We start from the raw sequence: 5496 nt of genomic DNA, 5'->3' as shown, positions 1-5496 counted from the left end.
GCTCTTCCTTATGGATTTATTTACTTAATATTGAAAGAGAGAGAGGGTGGGAGAGGAGGACCCCTGACGAGCCACTTCGCCAACCTCTCCAGCAGCCCTCCAGCCTCCCAGGAACACAGGTATATCCACACCCGTGTGTTCAGGTAGCCTGGGGATCTGAATCCGGGGCCTTCCCATACGGCTCCAAGATCGTGCAGTGGTGCCCTACCACCGTACCACCATGACTGGACCAAGTCTCCCTGGTAAGGGGCCAGATTCGAGCAGCCTGATACCATCTATGCCAGGTTAGGGACGATAGTGCTGACGACATATATTCTGCCCTTCCTGGGTGCCAAGGTTGCTTCCCTGCCAATCGCCAAAGGCTCTCCAAGAGCACTGGTTGGTCGTCCCTGAGCTTCCTCTCCCAAGATGACCCTTCTGCCAGAATGCTTCTGTTGGCTGGAGCCTGACGAAATGAAGATTCTCAAATGGGCTCTCCTGGGGCTTGTGTACTGCGACCCTTCCCTGCTAATCCCCTCCCGGCTCACCTGTGGGCACGGAAGCCTTGTCTCCCCAGAAGCAAGGCCCCTTTCAAGTCTGATCTTTAAGTTTAAAAGATTTTTTTTTTAATCTCAAAATGTGGAATTCTAGGCTCAGTTTGGAAAAGAGTGTCCTCAAAATCAGAGGGTTTGGGAGGGGTTCCCTGGGTCCCCGAATCTCAGTACATGCACCCTCTGTGCTGACCTGCACAGGCTCATAAAGTACAGGCTTAAGAAATATTCCTTGACAGGGCCAGCCGGGGACATGGTGGTTAAGGCCGCTGGATCCCATGTAGTCAATTCTGTGGTTCGAGTACTGGATCTGGTGGCCTGAAAAACATGTCAGGAATGTGTGCCTATGTGCCCAAAATCTCATAAGGAGATGGAAATGGAGGAGAAGGGGTCGCTACATGGCCGTCCACCATGGGAAGTGTTTTCTCACTTTCCTTCTCCATCTCTCTCTGGCAAGTGTGTGTGCCTTCCAGCAAGAAAAAAAAATTTTTTTAATTATAAAGAAACATTCCTTGATGAAAGATATGCACAACTTGTTATTTTGGTGCTCACCCTGTGCCGGACACTTTTCCAAGTACTTCACTTTCGTCATCGCAGCTAACAATTGGCACAACCAGGATTCGATCACGGCTCTCTCACACCAATCCTGTGTGCCTGCTATTGCAAACTTGGTCTCCATCCAGCCCCGGGGTACAGCTACAGGGAGCTGGGGGCTGCCCGGGTAGAGGTTCCACCAGGCTGCCCTCAAGTTGGCCTGGCCCTCATCTGTCTGCTCCCCACAAAGGGCAGGCTGGAGTCCTCGGGCCAAGCTGCCGACAGGCGTGGACTGGGGTAGGTGTCCGGCAGGCCCCGGCAAGACTGTGCTTGAGCCTCCTGGGGCTTCATGGTGAGAGCTGTGTGTGTGTGTGTATGTGAGTATGTGTATGTGTTTGTATGCATGTGTGTGTGTGAATGTGAGTGTGTGTGTATGCGTGTGTGTGCGTATGTGTGAATGTGTGTGTGTATGCATGTGTATGTGTGCGTATGTGAGTGTGTGTGTGTGTGTGTGGAGGGGGGAAGTCTATAGCTTGGTGAAGAGCCTTCCTTGAGGTTGGGTTTATATTTGCACCAGCTGACCCTCATGTACCCCTAGTCCCTACTACAGCCCACACGCATGTGCACGTACACACACACACACACACACACACACACACACTCATCACATCACTGAGTCATTTCCCAGCTGCTCAAAAGGGTGGGGAGGGTGATTCGTTCCACCCAGGCCTAGGGCTTCCTGCCTTCTGTTGGCTTGGGTGGTTCTAAGGAGCCTCCAGGTCCCGTGACACCATGGGTACCCCCCCAACCTGAGCACATCAGCCTCTACACCCAGGTCTGAACACCCCCACCCTCACCCCCCCCCCGCCTTGGACAGCCTTCCACCCCTGCCACACACACAGCGCGGCCTCTCCTCTCCCGCCTGTCTCTCCTGACACGTTCACCTCGGGACGTGGCCGGCCTGTTTCCCTCTGCACCGCCCTCTCGTCCCCATTTTTTCAGCCTTGGGTCCATCGAGTCTGACAAGAGTATTCTAAACTGCTCCCAGGCCCAGGGAATTGTGGGCTGATCGCCTTCCCATCCCGCCCTTCCAGCCCAACTGTGAGGGTGGGGTGGCCTTTAAGCCCTTCCCGCTTGAAACACTGGGTTGTGGTCACCGGCACCAGCTGAGCGGCCCTCTGGCCACCACCTGACATCTCCGCGGCAGCAACGGCCCTGCAGCCTCTGCAGTGGGGCCACCGCGCTCCGGGAACTCCACGCTACCCAGAAACTGTGCCTGAGATGTTTCCCACCAGCCACGTGGCCAAGATCCTTCTCCACGATTAGGCTCAGAAAAAGGTGCACGGCTCAGGAAAGGCAAGAGCTGGGGACAGATCTGACTAATAGGGGCTGGAGGGACTCCCGGCTTCACAGCCACATCACACACCGTGAGCCACTGGCGAGGGCGGGGGCTTTCAGTCCATTTTATGAAAGGACCCTCACTGGAGGGAGAGCAGGTGTGTCCCGCCCACCTCAGCCCCACCCTGGGCTCTGCCGCATGCCCAGAGCTGGCTAAGGCCACCTTCCTTGACGCTCCTTCCCTCCGTCTCGTGTCCCACTGTGAGACATCCCTCGGGCGCAGGCCGGTCACAGCGTGGCCATGTGAGTAGGCACTCACGCTGCTCCGACCACGCGCCAGCATCTTCCGGGCACCTCCCAGGCCCAGGAGCTGGTTCAGTCCTCGCCCTGATGCTGTTGTTAGCACCCCACTTGACAGATGAGGAAACCGAGGCCGAGAAGGGAAGTAGCTTGCCAGAGGTGATCTAGTAACCGGGGATCGGCGATGTCCCAACTGCAGGTGACCTGCTAGCACCTACGGGGCTGGGGAGGGGCGACTGCTTTCACAAACCAGTTCACTCACGGAGCCCAGGGCCTGCTGGGGTTTTGCCCTTTCCTTTCAAGCCAGGGCTCCTGATAGAATGCCCTGCAGAGGCACAGTGCCCCCCTGCCTCTCCGCTTCAGGGCCCCCAGCCCCTCTCACTCCTCTGGCCGCCCCATCCCCCAACAAGGGCTGTTGACTGAAAACTGCAGGGAATAAAAATAGCCGCTGCTGATGAGGCAGAATGGGGGCCAGGGCACATCAGAGGGCAGGGGTGGTGAGGGTGGAGGGGACCTGGGGTCCCTTAGCCCCCGTGGCCCCTTCTCATGGAACCCAGGACAGGGGATCTGGCCTGTCCCTGTGCCGCAGCCCCCACCCCCCGGCTGTCCACGGAACTGCTTCCTGCTCAGGACCCAGCTCTGCCCCCGCCCCGCACCCACCAGAGCCAGCTTCCTCCCCACTGTGTGCCCCAAAGTGTCAGCTTCCGGCACCCTCAGAGTAGAGTCTTCCCTGAGAGGAGTCTAGGACTGCATCCATCCTGTCCCCTCGCCGCTCCCCGGTGCTGACTGTCACTTACAAGAGCCTTCAGGTAAATTTCACTCCTAAGTCCCCTCAGCTTCTGCCTCCTCCGGGAAGCCTGCTCTGAACTCTCTCCCCACACTGCCCCGGCTCTCTCTCTGCCACTGTCCTTTTCTCTGCTCTAGTGACCAGAGGTACCCCCAAAGGCAGGGACCTTGTGAGAACCACCCCAACCTCGCACTTGGGGTTCTGTGTCTTCAGTAACAAACTCAGGGCTTCCCTGAACCTGTCCTGGGGTCAGCGCAGAGACTCCGGTGGAGTGGCCTGCCATGTGTCCCGAGCCCCTAGCCCACGCAGGTTTCCAACCAGAATGACGAGAAGAGCCAGGCTGGGATAGAGGCCACTGGGAGGGCCGTCCACTGCCTTCCCCAAGCTCCAGACATCCCTGCTCGGCCTTGAGAGATGCCTGATAGAGGTGGGGTGCTGAGGAGCCCGAGGGCAGGGCCAGGGCATGATCACATGCTTCTCTGGCCTCCGCATTGTCCTGCACAGGGATGTGGCTCCGAACAGCAGTGCGGGGACCACCGCTGTCCACACCACTGCCATGGAGGGAGGCCACTGGCCACGGGCAGGGCACTGAGGATGAGCCCAGAAGAACCTGGAGGGTGCTGGGAGAATCAGACCTCCCTGGCCCTGCCCCTGGCCCTGGCCCTGGCCCTGACTCCAGCCTCTACTGGAGTCTCCTTGGTTCAGCTCAGGCCCCACACTTGACTCCACACTGGGGTCTCCTTGGCTCAGCTCAGGCCCCAGGGGCATGGCCACAGCCTTGGTGGCAGATGAGTGACAACAATCCCTGGCTTACCCCACCTTTCTGCTGCCCCTTGCTCTCTCCAGACCACCCGGACTGGCCACAATTTGTAGCTGCCTCCCTGCCTGCCTCATCCTCAGGATTCAATGGCCTCGAACCTTCCAGGCTCTAGGAGATGTATTTTGGGGCAGTCCCCGTTGCAGGTGGTATGGGTGTGTGGGGGGAATTGTCTAGGGTCTCCTCCTGGGGGCTGCCTCCCCACAGTGAGCCTGGCCCCAGCCCTGTCCCCATGCCTGGCAGGGGTGAGCGGCTGGACACGTGGCCTGAACTGGGTGGGGTGGAGGGGCTTGCACAGTCATTCCTCAAAAGCCTCAAGTAGCCACTCCCCAACTTCTGGGCTCTGGAGAGAGGGGCTCTCCCACCCAAGATTACTCTTAGCTCCACGTACCTCCAAGCTGCAGCCCCAGCTCTGCTCAGACGGGCCCGGCCTCTCCACCAGCCACTCACCTCCCTCCCAGGGGCCTGGAGATTCTTCTGCCGACAGCACGGAAGAGGGGGCTGCAGGCTTGCGTTTCCCCAGGCCTGTCCAGGACCGCCAAAGTCCCTTCAATCCAGGCTTTCCCACTCCCTGTCCCCCCATCCACTGTGTGGGACCCCTGCCTCAGCCCTCCTCCCCTTCAAGGCTCAGCACCCTGGTTTCTCCAGGAAAAGGACCCAGCTGAGCTGAGGGGACCAAGGGAGCGGCAGGGACGGTGGGCAGAGCCCCAGCAGCCTGGGAGGTGTCCTCTGCTGGCATCCAGTAGAGCGAAGGGCCCCCACCCGCCACCGCCTCCTGGCTCTCCCTCCCCCACAGCCCTGCCGGCCCAGTCACTGTGACTCTCACTCTCCTCCTGAGGACTGAGCCAGCCCCTGTCCTTCGGGTCACCCCATGCCAGTCTGGAGCTGAGCTTGGGCCACTTGTGACGGAGCGAGGACCCTTGTTGAGGGCAGGGACCGCCAGCCCACGAGACAGAGCAGAGGACGGGGCAGAGGGCAAGACACAAGGAGATGGCAGGGGCGGCGGAGCGGGCCGGCACAGCCAGAGCCCGGTGTGGGCAGCAGTCAGCGGTGCCCAGAGCTCAGTGGTCACGGCCTTGGAGCCAGGCTGGGGCCAGGGCCAGGGGGCCTGCCCCGGGTGCCCAGGGGCGGGTGGAGGGTACTCACGGTTGGAGGGGAGTGGAGCGGCTGCTGACAAGCCTGAAGTGGCG

This window comes from Tupaia chinensis, unplaced genomic scaffold (assembly GCF_000334495.1).
Source record: "Tupaia chinensis unplaced genomic scaffold, TupChi_1.0 Scaffold000187_1, whole genome shotgun sequence".
Lineage (NCBI taxonomy): Eukaryota > Metazoa > Chordata > Mammalia > Scandentia > Tupaiidae > Tupaia > Tupaia belangeri.
Note: the sequence above shows the minus strand (reverse complement) of the source record.